Source organism: Moschus berezovskii, chromosome 2, assembly GCF_049115385.1.
Source record: "Moschus berezovskii isolate FMDL1 chromosome 2, NW_MosBer_1.0, whole genome shotgun sequence".
NCBI classification, from domain to species: Eukaryota; Metazoa; Chordata; class Mammalia; order Artiodactyla; family Moschidae; genus Moschus; species Moschus berezovskii.
Window position 1 is genome coordinate 64,773,937 of NC_142461.1, and position 17,309 is coordinate 64,791,245.

The window sequence follows — 17,309 nt, forward strand, 5'->3', positions numbered from 1 at the left end:
TGGTGCCAGTTCATTCAGTCTGTCCCAACTGAATGTCAAAAGTAATCGGAGCATTAAGCTAAGCCGTGGAGTAAAGAATGATCACTGGCCATGTCAGGGTACACTAGGCATTATTTTTGGGTTGGAGAGCTTTGTTGTATCCACATGAGATACAGGTGAGAGAGAAGGGGAACAGGGCAGTCTGGGCCCTTGGCCAGCCCACTGCTTTCCTTTAGCAGAAGGAACAAAGATGGAGTGACGGGACAGAAAGCTCAGAGACGAAATGGAGATGCCCTTCACAAGCCTCTGAGAGTCGGATCAGCCAGCAGCCTCTGTCCTGGGCGGGAACAGTTGGCCTCTACCAAGTGAAGAACACCCCCTTCACCCCTTGGCAGGCCTACTGGGGCCCAGTGCACACTGCACCTGGGTCTGAGGCTCCCTACCTGTGGGCAGACTGAATTCCCTTCTCCCCTCAGGAGTAGAGGGCCTGAAGTATGAGGAGGGACCAGCACAGGAGGTAGGGGACCTGGCCCATCTGGGCCACTAACTCACAAGCAATCTTGGGCAGGTAGCTGCCCATCTCAGGGCCTCAAACTCAGGTCCACCAAAACCTATTTTTTTTTTTTTCCAGGTGGCATGCGGGATCTTAGTTCCCCCACCAACGATCAAACCTGTGCCCTCCAAAGTGTAAGCACAGAGTCTAAACCTCTGGATCAACCGGGAAGTCCTTTTTTTTTTTTAATTAATTGCAATGGTTTTGTATATTTTTAGTTACTGTACCAGTCAGGGTAACAGCAGGAAACAGATCTTTCGCTCAAAGTAGAAGGATCAAAGAGTTTAATAAAAAGATCTATTTTCAAAATTAAGGCCAAGGTGTAAGTCTGCCGAGGCATCTGTCCCCACTATCTCCAGGCCTAAAAGAAAGAGGGTCCAGGAACCGTCCCAGATCCCAGTGAGAGAACCCAGTGGAGAGAGCCTCCTGACAGCAAGGGACTCAGCCAGAGTCCACTGGGCAGGAGCACCCCTCCATCCCGCCAGGACGCCCCACTGGTCCTTGGGAGTGCTTGGTCCAGGCCTGGCAGGTGCAGAAAAATCTACGTGTCTGAGTGGCAGGCCAGGGTCATTGGAGGACACATCTAATTATGATGACATGACATAAGCTCCAAAGCCAGGTGTCTAGTTTCCAGCCCTACTTGCAGGATGAAGTAGCCTGTCTTCTCACCTGTGAAATGGAGCTAATAGCAAAATCTGCCTGACAAGTCTAAGTGAGTTAATAAAATAGTTCTCAGGACAGTCTTGCACAAACGGAGGCTCAGTGTATTCCAGATGTTATCACTAGCAATAGGCCCTGTGCCGACCCCAAGACTCACACCACCGTACTCAAGCCCACAACGACTTTGGGTCTGTCTGATCCCAGGACCTGTCCTCACAGCCACTGTCCTGCCTGGCTGCTTTCCTCGTGAGCCAGCTCCATGCTCAGGACTGTGTGACACACGCACCCATTTTCCAGGCTGGTCTTTTGCTGTACAATTGTTGGCTGTTTGCTTTAGAGAGACCAATCTGGTGCAGTGGAAGAAATCTTCATTTTCTGGAGTGAAAGATTTATTTGGTACCAAAAGAAACAGAATGCTGAGTGTTAGTAGTCTGAGGAGCACACTGGTGGCACTTGGGCCATGTCCTTTCCTCCCCAGGGGCCCCTGCAGTGTCCCGGGAGAGCGGTGCGTCCTGCTGGGGTCGGGGCCTGGTCACGGTGATGGGGTCAGGCAGTCTGGCCTGTACCCACGCTCACCGGAGACCGGCTGGATGACCTTGAGCAAGTCGCTTCATCTCCTTCCTGCGTCAGAGGCGGACAGAAACGCCAGGGCCTCGGCCAGTTTCTCAAATGAGTTAAAATGAGAGGCTGTATGCAGGGTCTGGCACGGAGGCCAACTCCCTGCCCTTTGGAGCTCCTCCTGGATGAAGACAATGAAAAGAAAACCGTTTCCCCAAAGGGGGCCGCTCAGCCCAGGTGCCCCCGGCCGGCTGGCAGCGGAGGGGTTAACGATGCCTGTGTCCGAGGAACAATAAATGGCCGGTGGTGGAAACGCTGAACTGTGATGACGGGGCTGACAGAGGCTATTTTCGGAGCCCAACCGCACGGAGTAATAGGATTGGAGCGGAGGCAAGCGTGACCAGAGCCGATGTTCTCAGCTACCGAGGCAACCACGCCAGCCGCTGCGCCAAACAAAACACTAGCGGCTGTGCCCCACCCCGCCCCCACTGCCACCGCGGGGTGGTGGTGGGGCGGTTATCTCGACCTGCAGGCAAAGCCACCCTCGCAAAGCATCCAGAAGATTGCTTTTCAAAAAAAATTTTTTACTTTATTATAGCTGATTTATAGTGTTGTGTTCATTTCTGCTGTATAGCACAGTGATCCAGTTACACATGTATATACATTTCTTTCTGTATTCTTTTCCATTATGCTGTATCATAGGAGATTGACTATAGTTCCCTGTGCTGTACAGTAGGACCTTGTTTGTCCATGTAATAGTCTGCATCGACTAATCCCAAACTCCCAATCCAACCCTCCCCCACCACCCCCGCCACCCCCCCCACCCCACCCCCAGCAACCGCAAGTCTCTTCTCTACGTCTGTGAGTGTTTCTGTTTTATAAAAGTTTATTGGTGTCATAGTTTAGCTTCCACATGTAAGTGATAGCATGTGTTATTTGTCTTTCCCTGTCTGACTTACTTCACTTAGAATGATCATCTCTAGATCCCTTTGTGTTACCACAAATGGCATTAGTTCATTCTTTTTTATGACTGAGTAATACGCCATTGTATATCTGTATCACAAGAAGGCTGCTTTGATTTCCTAACTGGGGTGCACTGCAGACCTACTGCTCCCCAACCCTTTGTCCGCAGCTTGCTCTGCACAGCACGGGGAGAAAATGGAGACAGAGGGGAGCCACCCCGTTGTAGGATGGCCTGGTGGGAAGTGAGCACCAGTGTCTGGCTCCAGCGACAGAAGTTGGGGGATTCTTCATCCTTCAACGTCTCCTGCTTTGAAAGAGGACTCCCTTCTGTCCTGCACGCCAGGGGACAGTGTCTCTCTGCCTTGGCATTGCCACCAAAGCTTACTCTGAGGGGCAGGCAGGGTCCATGTGGTCTGGCTGGGTGTTAAGATCCACCCAAGAAGGAGCAAGACCAGGAGCATCTCCACGTGTGCCCAGGGATCAGGGGTGGACACCCTCCTGAGGGCCCCTAGTCTATTCCAGGAGTTTCATCTCTTAATGCTGACACCTTGGTGACACAGACCTGCTCATTCTTATGTCAAGGTATCTACCATGCGCTAAGTGGCAGGGCTCCTCTCTCCTCTAGGTGCCAGGACGTTCTCAGGCTCAGGTGAGCCCCCAGCACCAACTCCTGCGTTTGCCTCCTGCCCTCCCAGCACGTCCCCCAGGGCAGATCTACATACACAGTGGGATCATACCTCTAGAAAAGTGGCATGTGCAGGTTTTTTCTTCTTTTCTTCTATGTGACTTTCCCGCTCACCTGCCAGAGGCAACCAGTGCCACAGGGAGATCAGGGTGGTAACAAGGCACATAGAGAAAGAGAACGTGCAGCCAGGCTAGGAGTTCCAAGCCACAGCCCAGAGCTTTAGAAGCCAGGCTCTGCGGCAGAAGAAAATGTTGGCTAAGTTCTGTACATTGTGCTATGTATCAGGTGCAGTGCTTGGAGCTCTGAGCCCTGAGGCTTATCTAAGCTGGTGCAAGATGGAGCAGACTCTGAATGTGACAAGAAGGTGAGCTGGCACTGGACAGGGGGACCTCAGGAGGGGAGAGGTGTCAGAGAATGCTGCCAGGTTTCATGGAACTCAGGGGCCTTGGCAGCTCAGGTGGGACCCCAGGAGTGGGGAAGAAAGGTCAAAGGAGACGCTGCCACTACGTCACTCCTTGTGCTTCTGAAACTGAAGGCCAGCTTCCATAGCAGGGCTATCTCCTGAGTGACACAAGTTCGTGAAGTTTAAAAGGGGCTTGGAGCAGCGCCCCCAGGCTCCTGGACTCCCAGCTGCATGGAAGGGAACCAGAAGGAAGCTGAGAGTGTCTTGTGAACTTGCCAAGGAATCAGCCTTCTAACCAAGAACTGCAGAGCAGCCAGCCACTCCAGGGGTCTTTATGGGGTCATAGCTAGAACTCTGGGCATCTGTCCCCAGACTGGGGAACCCAGCAGCAGGGCCCTGCTGTGGAGGTTGCAATCCCCTTGCCTGGCTTAGGTATGGTGAGCAGACCCTGGGACCCCAGCTACAGGACTACTGGGGTGGGGAGGGGGTGGTGGTGGTGGTAAGGGTTGAGAGCAAGATGGCCTGGCCCCTACAGCCCAGGGACCAGCAGTCCTTGAAGGCACAGCCGCATCCCTGCAGCTTAGCTAAGAGGAACAGGGAGGAGGGGTGTCCTTTTGAGAGCAAGAAACAGCCTTGCAGCTGTTCCAACCTTTGGAAAGTCAGGTACAAAGCTAAAAGATGGAATGAACTTGAAGTCGGACGTTTAACTCTCACTTGTCCTGCAAATGAGGTCAGGTGGGGTCATATGTGTGTGTGTCTGTGTGTGCGCCCGTGAGCACACAATCAGTGGGACACTGTGTACATTTGAAGCACCTGCCCCCATCTGTGCAGGTCATGAGCAACCCTGGGGGCCGGAGTCTCAGGCAGATTGTGTGGCAATTTCCACAAGCAGCTGGGCCCAGGTTTACCCCAAAGCTATTTCCGAGGGGCAGGTTTGCTGAGCAAATGAAGAGTGCAAACAGGATTGCAGGGGTATTGTTTAAACGCTTGGGCAAACAAAGTCCCCTCCTCCCTCCCAGGCTCCCCTGGAAGCACCTATTGACTGGCAAACAAAGGGTGCTCTAATTTATCCTTTCACCCAGACCCCGCCCCTTGGGACCCTGGCCCCTCTCGCATCCTCTGCCAAGGTCACTAGTTAACCTTGAAAATGCTTCTGCCGTTGAGTTCTGCCCTTTGTCATTCCTTCCCACCCCTACTCGCCATGATGAGAGCGATTTAATGAGATGTCCATGTGACCCACTGCCTGTCGTTTAATACACAGCAGAGGTCAGAGTGCCATCCTGGCTTGTGAGAAACAGCTGATTAGGGTTTTCTGTTTCAATTAATACCTGGACACACATGCATTGTGACACCGTCTCATCCTCTCCGCCCAGGAGCCTGCACTCTCATCCCCACCCAGCCTGGGACCTGCCCTCACCTACTGAGGCAGAACCTTGAGCCTGGGCCCAAAATTGGCATTTTGATAGCCTTATAGATGGTGTTTGTGTTGGATCCTGGAATTCAGGAACCCCTAATCCAGTTCATATTGGACATCTAGATTCAGTGACTTAATGTCAACAGAATAAATGGGAGAAGGAAAGAGCCAGCCTGCCAGTCTTGCTAAGTGAGGTTTGGAGTCAACTCCACCATGGAGCAACTGGTGACCTTGAACCAGGCCCCACACCTTCCCTGCAGGTGAAGTGGATTTGGGAGAGGGTTTAATGAGATAATGGACTTGAAAAAAAATCCATTTATGTAGTGTTCCGGACAAGAGCATCAAAACAGGAGTGAAAGAGGAGATGTGTAGAAACAGAGGTATAATTCGCATACAGTGAAATCCATGTCTTTGGAATGCACAGATCAAGGGCGGTGATGTATTTTAATATTTATGCAGTTTTACCAGTTTCAGTAGCCTTGGTTTTCACTTCTTTCTGTGGAGGTTGTCCGAGCTGGGACCCGTGGGAGCTAGGCCCCGGCTTGCCAAGGTTTGAACTCTCTTCCTATCACAAAAGCCAGTGTGCTCCCTAAGTCCTGACCTCTCCTCCTTGCCAGGTCCCTAGCCTCCCTCCCTCTCCTTGCAGTCCTAGGACCACAGCAGTCAGCCAGGCACAGTGAAGATGGCGGGTCACCGCACGCCCCTGCCTTGTGGTCCTTAGCTGGCTCCGGGGTGAGCTGGGTACCAGCAGGGCCAGGGATGCTGGACTCCCTCCATCTCCAGCTCTGCAGCTGTCCTGCCCTGACGTCCTGCCCTGACACTGAGGACGAGCTGGAGCGTCCTGCCCTCTCACCGCAACTCCTTCGTGTGGCATCTGGGCTGTACAAGCGAGTCCTCTGAAGACCTTGATTCAAAGGCGGGAGAGGTGGGGGTGCTGGAGCGTCAGGGCCACTGCGCTGCCCAACACCCCTCCTAGCAGGCCCAAGCTGGTCTATTTTTACTTTGGGATGTCCTTCAGCAGCTAAAAACATCTGCTTTTCCCCCCTTTCCTTGGGCCCTAATCTCCAAGCTAACCATACTGGTCTGGCTCTAGGGTTTGTCAACCTGCTCCTCTGTGCCCACATATGTGCTGGAAGCATGGGGTCCTGTGTGTGTGTGTATGTGTGTGTGTATGTGTGCAGGGGTATGCACATGTGTGTATATATATATGGTATATATGGCATGTGTCTGCAGGACTCTATGTGTGTGCAGCGTGCATACAGCAATGTAAGCTTGTGTGTATATGTGCATGTGTCCATGGGACGTTTTGTGTGCAACATACACTGGATGCATGTGTGAATGTGGGCATGTACCTCGATGCACAGGAGTGCACATACACAAAGCCGCTTCTGTAACAGTGTGGTTTCCAGTCTCCAGGCAGGCATGTGCCCAGATACAGGCTTACGCACATGAATGCGCAGGAGCGTGGGTATGAGAAGATTCTGTCTGGAAAAGTTCTTCAGTCAGGACAGTAACCACAGCCATCGGCTCAGTGTCCAGAAATGCAGACACACCTAGAGCTGCCCTATGATCCAGCAGTCCTACTCCTGGATGTATGTCTAGAAAAGATGACAATTCTAATTTGAAAAGATACATGCACCCCAATGTTCATAGCAGCACTATTCACAGTAGCCAAGACATGGTAACAACTTAAATGTCATCAACAGATAGAAAAGATGTGGTACATATACACAATGGAATATTACTCAGACATAAGAAAAAAATGAAATAATGCTACTTGCGATGAACCTAGAGATGATTATACTAAGTGAAGGAAGTCAGACAGAGAAAGACAAATATCATATGATATCACTTAAATGTGGAATCTAAAAATATGACACAAATGAACTTATTTGCAAAACAGAAACAGATTCACAGACATGGAAAACAAACTTATGATTACCAAAGGGCAAGAGGGGAGGGATAAATTAGGAGTTCAGGATTAGCAAATACACAGTACCATGTATAAACTAGATGAACAACAAGGTCCTACTGTGTAGCGCAGGGAACTCTACTCAATATCCTATAATTATTGTAGGAAAATGGAAAAGAATATGAAAAAGAATATACATATAGATATATTGATGCAGCTATCCAAATCACTTTTCTGTACCTCTGAAACTAACACAATATTGTAAATGAAGTATACTTCAATTAAAAAAAAAAACAAAAGCAGACTGCCAAAGGGCCTAGCTGTCCCGGTGGGACTGGCAGCCTGCATTTCCAGGGTTGCCCTGTGTCCCCTGTTTCCCTCCATCCTCATGAATATTAATATTGAGTCCCAATCAGACAGCAGCCTAAATGCTCTTGTTGCACTTAGCTCATCTAATCCTAACAGCTGAAGGATGCGTTATTAGCCCATTTTACAGATAAGGAGCCCAAGGCTTAGGGAATAACTTGAAGTAACTGAACCAGATTTGACTGGTTCCAAAGCCTTTGCTTTGTATGACACCATACTGTCTGCCTGTGACAACTGGAAATTCACACACACCACATATGCTGCATGTTTTAATAGCTCAGCCCCAGTGCCAGTGGGGTGCCGCCATCATCTGTGGGGACATGCAGAGTGGAGCCTTTGCTGGGGAGATTATTGAAGGACACACCTCAAGGGCAAACGCTCATCTTGGAAAGCTTGTCCAAGAGGGTGGGGAGGCAGGTGGGCGTCATGGCTCCAAGAGACCCTGCTGAGGCTCCCCAAGGTGAGAATGGGTAGACATCTCCCTTCATCCTAGATTTGAGACCCCTAATAAAAAGCAGAGACATTGCCAACAAAGGTCCGTCTAGTCAAGGCTATGGTTTTTCCCGTGGTCATGAATGGATGTGAGAGTCGGACTGTGAAGAAAGCTGATCGCCGAAGAATTGATGCTTTTGAACTGTGGTGCTGGAGAAGACTCTTGAGAGTCCCTTATACTGCAAGGAGATCCAACCATCCATTCTAAAGGAGATCAATCCTGGGTGTTCATTGGAAGGACTGATGCTAAAGCTGAAACTGCAATACTTTGGCCACCTCATGCGACGAGTTGACTCACTGGAAAAGACTCTGATGCTGGGAAGGATTGGGGGTGGGAGGAGAAGGGGATGACAGAGAATGAGATGGCTGGATGGCATCACCGACTCAATGGACATGAGTTTGAGTGAACTCCGGGAGTTGGTGATGGACAGGGAGGCCTGGCGTGCTGTGATTCATGTGGTCGCAAAGAGTCGGACACAACTGAGTGACTGAACTGAACTGAACTGAACTGAATCTAGAAAAGACTCTGATGCTGGGAAGGATTGGGGGCGGGAGGAGAAGGGGACAACAGAGAATGAGGTGGCTGGATGGCATCACCGACTCAATGGACATGTGTTTGAGTGAACTCTGGGGGTTGGTGATGGACAGGGAGGCCTGGCGTGCTATGATTCATGTGGTCGCAAAGAGTCGGACACGACTGAGCGACTGAACTGAACTGAACTTAGCCTGGAACCCTTGGCAAAAGAGCAGTCCCATGTGGGAGCTGCAGTGGGAAGGCTGTCCTCGCTCTGGCCTGTCAGCTTTGGAGGGACCCTTTCGTGACCTGTCACACCCTTGTCGTCCAGACCAGAGCAGCTCCAGGGAGGAAAGGACCCTGCCTGGAAGAACTGCGCTCTGTGCTTGTTGAAGCAGAGACTCGTCAAGTCGCTATGCCAACCTTCTCTCCTGCTGTTCATAAGATGAACTCACCCTGAAGGTGGCAGGACTATAAACTGGCGTCCCGAGTCCCTCGGGAGAGGTCTCAGGTCATCCCTGTCATAAATCAGTGAGCCAGGAGCTGGCCTGAGTGCAAGGCACCCTGATGGGAGGAAGCATGGTCAGGTGGCCGCAGGCAGGAGCCCCAGAGCCCTGGCTGGACACCACCTCTTTGAAGACCCCAACGTCCCTGCAAGAAGGGAGTTTTCTGTCCGTGTGGATAAGGGGGACTGCCTCACCTGGCAAAGTCAATGCAAAGGAGGAGGAGGGGCTTACACCCTTCTCATCCCCTACATCTTGCTGTCTGTCTCTTCTGCCTTGTCTGTGTTCCGCCCTGGGAGATGAGGTTCTCCAGCCTCAGGATGTCCAGCGTGAGGACCTCGAAGAACCCTTGCAGTTTCTGCAGCTCAGTGATGGACCCTCAGCCTCCCAGCCTCCTCCTTCCTCAGGGCTGCCACTCTGAGTCAGTTTGGCCAGGCAGGAGGTCTAGACTCAGGTTCTCAGGGACCTGGGGCTGTGAACTTAGCTCTGTCACCAAGCAGCTGGTGACCTTGGACAGTGCCTTCACTGCTCCCATCCTCCGAGCCCAGGTACTTTAACTACACTCCTATCAGCCTAGGTGACAATGACTCCAGGGCTCACAAAGCCCAGCCCCTCCCCCCACCTCTAGATCTGAAACCTACAGCCTCAAGGCTGAGTGGTGACTGGAGAGACTGTTGTGATGGGTCCCAGGGTGGAGTCACGGTTCTCATCCTGGTGTGCCCTCCCCAGCAGGACCAGTTCGGGTCCTCCAGGCTGCAAATACCATGACAGAGTTGGAAGTGGGACAGGTTTATGGAGAGTAAGTCCTGTAAAAGATAAAAGGTGGAAGGAGGGACTTCCCTGGCTGTCCAGTGGTTAGGACTCTACGCAAGTTTGATGCATGATCAGAGAACTAGGATACTGTATGCCATGAGGCATGGCCAAAAAACTTAAAAAAAAATTTTTTTTAAGAGTTAAAAAAAATGTTGGAGGGAGAGTCTCTGAGCAGAGATAGCCCCCTGGGGATCTTTCGCTGAGCTGGAGAGATCAAGCCCAAATACCTCTTTCTTGCTTCACCCCTGCTGGATGGAGTAGGAGTGGGTGGCTGCCCCAGAAAGACGGGGCCTTGGCTCAGATGTGGAGGCAGGTACTGCAAACGCTGCCCTGGGAGGGAGGCTCCGTGTTCCCACAGCAGGTTCTGTCTTGAGAGCAGAGGGCAGAGACATCTGCGTGGCTGTCATACTTGCTGTGTGACCCTGGGCCTGTGCTTAACTGCTCTGAGCTCAGCCTTCTCAGTGTGGACCAGGGACAGAGTTACCCTCACAGAGTAGTTGGAGGCAGTGTTTACAAGACCCCTGCTATGGGAGGTGATGAGTAGCAGTTACTTCTGGCTGTTGAGATTCAAGTTTCTGGAGGGAGGTTTTCACTCCTGCCTTCTCTCACCCTGGACGGTTGGCTAGATTATACTGTGGGAGAGGGGGGAATGGGGGATGGGGACTGGAGCAGTGTCTCTACAGCAACTCCAACTTCGGAGAAGAAGGGAGAAGATAGTTTTCATGGCCGTGTGTGATGGAAGAGAATTCCATGGGTGTTATGAGATCCCCCAAATCTACAGGTTGAAGTCCTAACCTCAGAATGTGACTGTGTTTGGAGACAGGGCCTTTAAAAAGGTAATTAAATTAAAATGAGGTCACTAACCCAATATGACTGGTACCTGATAAGAAGACTGGACACAGACATGTGCAGAGGGAAGATGGTGTGATCACAGGGGAAGATGGACATCTCTAAGCTAAGGGGAGAGGCCTGGAATAAATCCTGCCCTTCCCTGGCTTTTGGAAGGAAACAGTTCTGCTGACATTGTGATCTTGAACTTCCAGCCTCCAGAACTGTGAGACAGTACATTTCTGACGTTTAAGCCCCCCATTCTGTTATGGCTTTGTTATGGAGACTCTAGCCAACTTGAGTCCTTTACCATGTGGTAAAGGATGTATCAGGTAGAGTGCCTTTGTTTTTATTTATTTGGCACTGGGTCTTAGTTGGGCATGCAGGATCTTTAGTTGTGGGGTGAACTCTTAGTTGTGGTATGTAGGATCTAGTTCCCTGACTAGGGATTGAATCCAGTCCCCCTGCATTGAGAGTGTGGAGTCTTAGCCAGGGAAGTCCCAGATAGGGTGCTTTTAGCTGCAAGTAACAAGATATCCAACTAAGAAAGATTTGATCAGGCCATTTAACAACCACATATGGCAAAGAAGCAAGGCAGGCACATGATTTTAAGATGTTATCAGGGTTTCTGCCTCTTCCCAATTCTGAGCTCTGCCTCCAGGTTGTGCTTTTGGTCCTTGGGCTACTTAGACTGGTGATCTGGGAGGACCTCACTGAAGAGATGACATCTGACTTTGACTTGCAGGTTGACAAGATACCCATCCTGGGCAGAGCCAGAGAATGACCTCTTTTTAGTGCTGGGTAGCCAGCAACTGTGTCCCACTTGGGGCTGGGGCTGAAGACCTATCTGCCATTGACTTTGACTCTGAGCCCAAAGCCACCTGGTCTCCTGCCTGCCTTCAGGCAGTGCCACGTGTCCATCCAGCATAGATGCCTTATTCTATTTGACTATTTTTCATTCCTGGCAACATCCGTTTAAGGATATGCAAATAAGAAAATCAAATGAATTTGTTTCACAAAGAACGGCATTTAATCAGCACAATACAGACCATCGTTGGCTGCCTAAGATGATAGTTCATGGAGAAGAAAGTGTCGGAGGGAAATTTGAAGGGCAAAGAAATAGAAAAGAAGGGAAAGAGGGAGACACTTTGGTGATAACTGGGTGAAGGAAGAGCCAAGGGGTCTGAAGACCTGAGGTTGTTCATCCATCCATCCATCCTTTCTGTCTTTCATTCACTCATCCAACAAATATTTATGGGGAACCTATATGCAGGAACAATACTAGACATTGAAAATATGGGACTCATCAAGACAAATACTGCTCCTGCCAACCAGGCACTTCTTCTAGTGCAGTGAGAGAAGAAAGACAGTCATGAAACAATCTCACAGCTATGTATACAGCTGCAGACTATGATACGTGCTAGGAAAGGGGCAGAGGATGAAGAAGGGCCAAAGAAGTAGTAAGATCAGAAGGATGAGCAGGAATTCATAAGGAAGACAGGGTGGGGTGGAAGGCTGGTGTTTCCTACACGAGGAGCAGCCACTACTAAGGCTCCGAAGGAGGAAGACGCTTGGCTCCCTCAAAGCACTGAAGGAAGTTGGTGAGACTAGAGCGCTGAGATGGAGCAGAAGGGGAAGTGGGGTGGCTGGAGAGGCAGGGCCATATCACACCAGGTCTTCTGGGCCCTGGGGATGAGCCTGGGTCTGCAAGGAAGTACAGTAGTAGGACTGATATGTTAAGAAGACTTTGGCTTCTGGGTGGGAACTGGACTGTGGGAGCAAGAGGGTGCCAGGAAGCCTAGTTGGGAGACCCTTGAGCTTGTCCAGGCAAGAGATGATGGTCACATGGTCAAGGGAAGGGTTTCTCAACCTCAGCATCGTTGACACTCTGGGCTGGATGTGAGCTGCCATGATGAGGGCTACCCTTACACTGTAGGATGCTTACCCCAGCCCTGGTCCCTGCACACCAGGCTCCAGTAGCAGCCCCACCACATCATGCCAAATGTCCTCTGGGGAGAAAAACTGCCCCCTGTTGAGAACCTTGGACCAGGAGGATGATGGAGAACAGGCTTGAGAGAAAGGCAAGACAGAAGTGAATGAGATGTGGTAAGTGAGTGTTTAGGGTGAGGGAAAGAAATGTGGAAAGGATGATCCCCAGGCACTGGGTGGATGTTGGTGCCACTCACTGACATGGGAACAAGGAGGGGGAACCCAGTTTGGGATGGGCTTGCAGAGTGGAACATACCTGAGTTCTACTATGAAACAGCAAAGAGATCTCAGGCATGCTCTTTTGTCTTGTTTGGCCTATACTGGCATCCTCAAAATGCACTGCTCATGCTGGATCTAGACTAGCAAACGTGGAAAGAGGTTACTTGTCCTTCCTGCACTCTAGGCAGACATCACTACTCTATTCCAATTCCCTGAGCAAGGATACTTCTTCCCACAGTGTCCTGTTCTGGACCTAGAATAGCAAATGTGAAAAGAGACCACTTGTCTTTCCTGCACCCGGGGCAGATATCATTAATCGATCATGGTTCTCTGAGCCTGGATACTTCTTCCCATGGTGCCCTGGACAAGTACCAATGGGGGCAGGGCATGAGAGAGAAAAACCTATTTGCTTTCCCTGACCTCAAAACTCACTTCAATCCTTTCCCACTTGCCCAGTGTTGACATTTTCTTGGTAAGTACCAAAGTATGCTTGGAAAGTTCTGGGAAACAAAGTCTGGAGCAGGAGTGCAGGCTCCCTACAGTTCAGACTACACCCTGTTCTTACTGTGTCATCCACCCCAGGGATAAAGAAACAAAGTTGGAGCTCCTAATTCATGCCACTTGTTGCAAATATGCAGTGGGGTCTTGGAAGTCTCTAGTGGCGGGTCCATCCTCAGAGCCTTTGCCACTATCTTCTTTGTCTTGCTGGCTGCATCTTTGGGATTGTCTGTTAACCTCAGTCTCAGGGTGGACCACACCCCTCTCCTATTCATCCAGGTCTTCTACTACCCTCCTCCATCAAATCATAGCAGAATGGAACCAGATATTTTATTGTTTTTTCACTTTTATTCAAAAGCATTTCTGCTTCCTGTTAGTGCTTGAAAAAGGCAGATGCATGAAATGTGAATTTTAAAATATTTGTCTTCCTTCCAATTCTAATGATGTAGCAAGTCCTTAGAACAATCCTATACTCCTGTTGTGGGTAGAATTGTGCCCCTGCTCCCAAGACCTGCTCAAGGCTTAACCCATAGTACCTATGAATATGACTTTATTTGGAAACAGGGCCTTTAGAGATGTGGCCAAATTGCAGTGGGTCCTGACCCAATGACTGGTGTCCTTAAAGGGAAGGGCTATTAGTGCACAGATACAGGGAAGAGCACCACGTGGAATGGGAACGTGTCCACAAGCCAAGGATCCTCGGGGGTTGTCAGCACCCACCAGAAGCCAGGAGAGAGGCACAGGACACTCTCCCACCTAGCCCCCAGAAGGGACCGACTCCTTAATTTTGGACTTCTGGCCTCCAGAACTCTGGGCTAATAATGTTTCTGTTATTCAAGTCCCCCAGTTTGTGGTCATTTGTTACTGTAGCACTGGGAAAAGAATAAAGTTCCCAACCCCAATTCCCTGGAAACGAGATTGCTGTTTATATCTGAGTTGTGGGTGGAGATTTTTCCCCTTTGGTTCAGTGACTCCTGGTGGAGAAACAGGTCTCCCCAGCACTCACTCCTTGCCCTTGGGTCTGGGCTGCACACCGGCTTCTGAGACCCTCAGGCTCTTAGATCCTGAACTTGGGGAGTGGGCCTGACTCATGACCTAGCCTGCATCCCCTCTTCCTGGGGCATGGTATCCAGTCTCCAGGATGTCCTGCCACTGTCTCGGGCTCCTGAATTCACACTCTTGTACAGGATCCTATTCACCGCACTCACCTCACCCTAATCCAAGCCCCGATGGGTTCAGTCTTTATTTTTACATTGGCATTTTGTTCATCATGGTTGTTTTCACATTGATTTTGATTATTCAAAATATGTCTTGCTTTCCATACCGAGTGTTTGTACACAAGCCAAGGGCCTCACTTACCTTACATGGTCCCAATCCTGGTCCCCTCTCACCCTGCAGCAGGGCTGTCCTATGGGACAAATAGAATACTCCAGAAACATGTGGCTTCAGAGGCTTGGTCATGAAAGCCTCTCTAGCTCTCACCTTGGCCTCTTGGCTCACTCACTCCCTTGAAAGCCAGCTGCCATTGGGTGAGGACCCTGAACAGTCCAGTGGAGAGGTGGACCGAATTGAGGAGTTGAGGCCTCCTGCCAACAGCCACCACCAGTGAGCCGGGCTTGGGAAGAGGCCACCTGGGTGACAGGCCCTCCAACCGCAGGCAAGCTCAGTTGACATGTGAATGCAACCTCAGGAGAGACCCTGAGCCAGAAACACCAGCCAAGTTGCTCCCAAATCCCCCATCTACAGAAACCATGAGAAAGAACCAATGGTTCTTTCTTTTTTTGCTTTAAGCCACTGAGTTTTGGAGTGAGTTATTACACAGCATTATTAGTGACTGCAGCCTCCTTCCTCAGTGTCTATGGCATTCTTCCCCCTCCCTTCTGCCAGCTGCTGTTGATCCTTCAGTTTGTCTCACTTGCTGTGCCACTGCTTCCAGGAAGCCTCTCTGAATGCCCCCAGCTAGGTGAAGTGCCCCTTACACCCTACCGTCCAGCCGTACCCATCAATCTATCTTTTCTCAAGTAGGCCTTTCTCTCTCCACCACCCCTGACTCCCCTCACTTCTGAGACTGTTCTCACCGCTCTCCTTGGTTCGAATGCTGCACCTGTCTACTTCCCATCCTTTCAGACTCAGTTCAGCGTCACCTCCTCCAGGGAGCCTTCTCTGATAGGGCCTCACTAGCACTGGGAACCAACATCCATCAGGTCACTCCATGGTTCCTTGATGCCGTCGTCCTGCATGGCTGTGAGCCCCGGGACATGGGAACCGGGTCTCCCCATCCCAGTGCCTCACACCTGGCAGTGAACAAGGGGCGGGTCATGCTGGGGAATCAGGAAGAGGGAAGGGCGAGATCTCTGCAGCAGAGACTGCCAATTCTGTCAGGGCATCAGGACTTTCAGAAGGTAGAGATCGTGGTCTGGGAGGGAGACATAGGCCCCAAGGACAGACACATGTAGAGTTCAGGTTCAGGTTGGCACCACGAAAAAGAGGACAGCTTAAGCAAGATGACTGAGATAAGAAAGCAGCAGCTGCACACTCAGCACAGAGAGGGATCAGGAGGGCAATTTGGTTACTGATGCAAGGCGAACAGGCCAGGTGGAGACTGTGGCAAAGTGGACAGAGGAACTCCTGTAGCTCCCAGCTCAGAGTTGTACACTCAACCAGCTCCCCTGTTAGAGGCTCCTTGGGCACCTAGCCCTTCTCCCTTGAAGCTCTCTCTTTCACTGTAATTAGCTAACTGAGCATATGATTTGTTTATCAGACTTAGCCTTCCTGGCAGATGGAGACTTCCTCAAGGGCAGGGACCGCGTCTGTGTTCCCAGCACCTACCCATGCCTGGCACTTGGAGGATGCTCCAGTACTATCTGCCGAGGGAATGGATCGTTGGATAGATAACCCAACACGTCTAACTTGCAGGGCTATTTGATGGGAGAAGGGAGGTAATTACATGTGAAAATGAATGTGTGTCACATAAAATAAGATCACTCAGTGGAAGAAAACGCCAGCAAATGAAACTGTCAGTCAGTGGCATCAGCTGCCTGCCTGGGCAGAACTTGGGTTCTCTGCGTGAGAGGAGTTGATGAGGGGTTCTCCTCTGTGGCTTCTGAGCACTGGGGGCTCTGACCTGCTTAATCTCTGCAGGTTGATTAGAACCTACCATGTGCAGATTAACGTGTGTAAACCTCACTTCCCTTTGCTGCTTCACTTACAGGCAAGGGAACGGAAGCCAGGGAGGACAGGATGCTTGTCCTCTTGCCATGGAGGGTACAACGTCTGAGCATCCAGCATCCCCATTTCTCCCCAGCCAGGGCTCGCAACCCTCCTGGCAGAGTCCACAAGTGCTGGGGGACTTCTGGTGGCTCCTCTTTTGCCTTCTCCTCCCTAGGAGATGCTACACTGAGGGACTCTTCAAGGCCAGAGGGTGAAGGTCAGTCTCTGGCCAAGGGCCCAACATTTCTGGCCCAGTTTCACCTGTAGAAGCCAACTGGGCAGACGGTAGGGAAGCTGGGGAGGGGAGAGGGTGGTGGGTGGGGAGTAGTCTGAGTGGGAAAGTGAACATTCCCAGGGGACTCTCAGAAGCAGGATTTCCTGACGGGGGATGATTACCTTTCTCACATTACGTCGCCTGCTATTGACTTCCTGCTATTTTATTCACAGGATGAACCCAACGGAGGGGGCTATTCAGTGGGAACAAGGGAAGGGCTTGCCTGACTCTTTACTTGGAGGAGGTAGCGGGATTGTGGCATTAACTACAGCTGATCTAGTTCACACTGTACTTGCCTTTACACAACTTCTGAGCCTCGATTTCCTTTTCTGGAACAGCCGGGCAAACCTGGTGGTAAAAGATGTAGAACCAGACCTCAGAGAGTTGTGGGTGGGTGGGTGAACGTGGTAATTGGCGTGGGGAGAAGCTCTGAGCACTGGAAATCTCCCCCCGGGTTCCCATTCCCAATTCTGTCC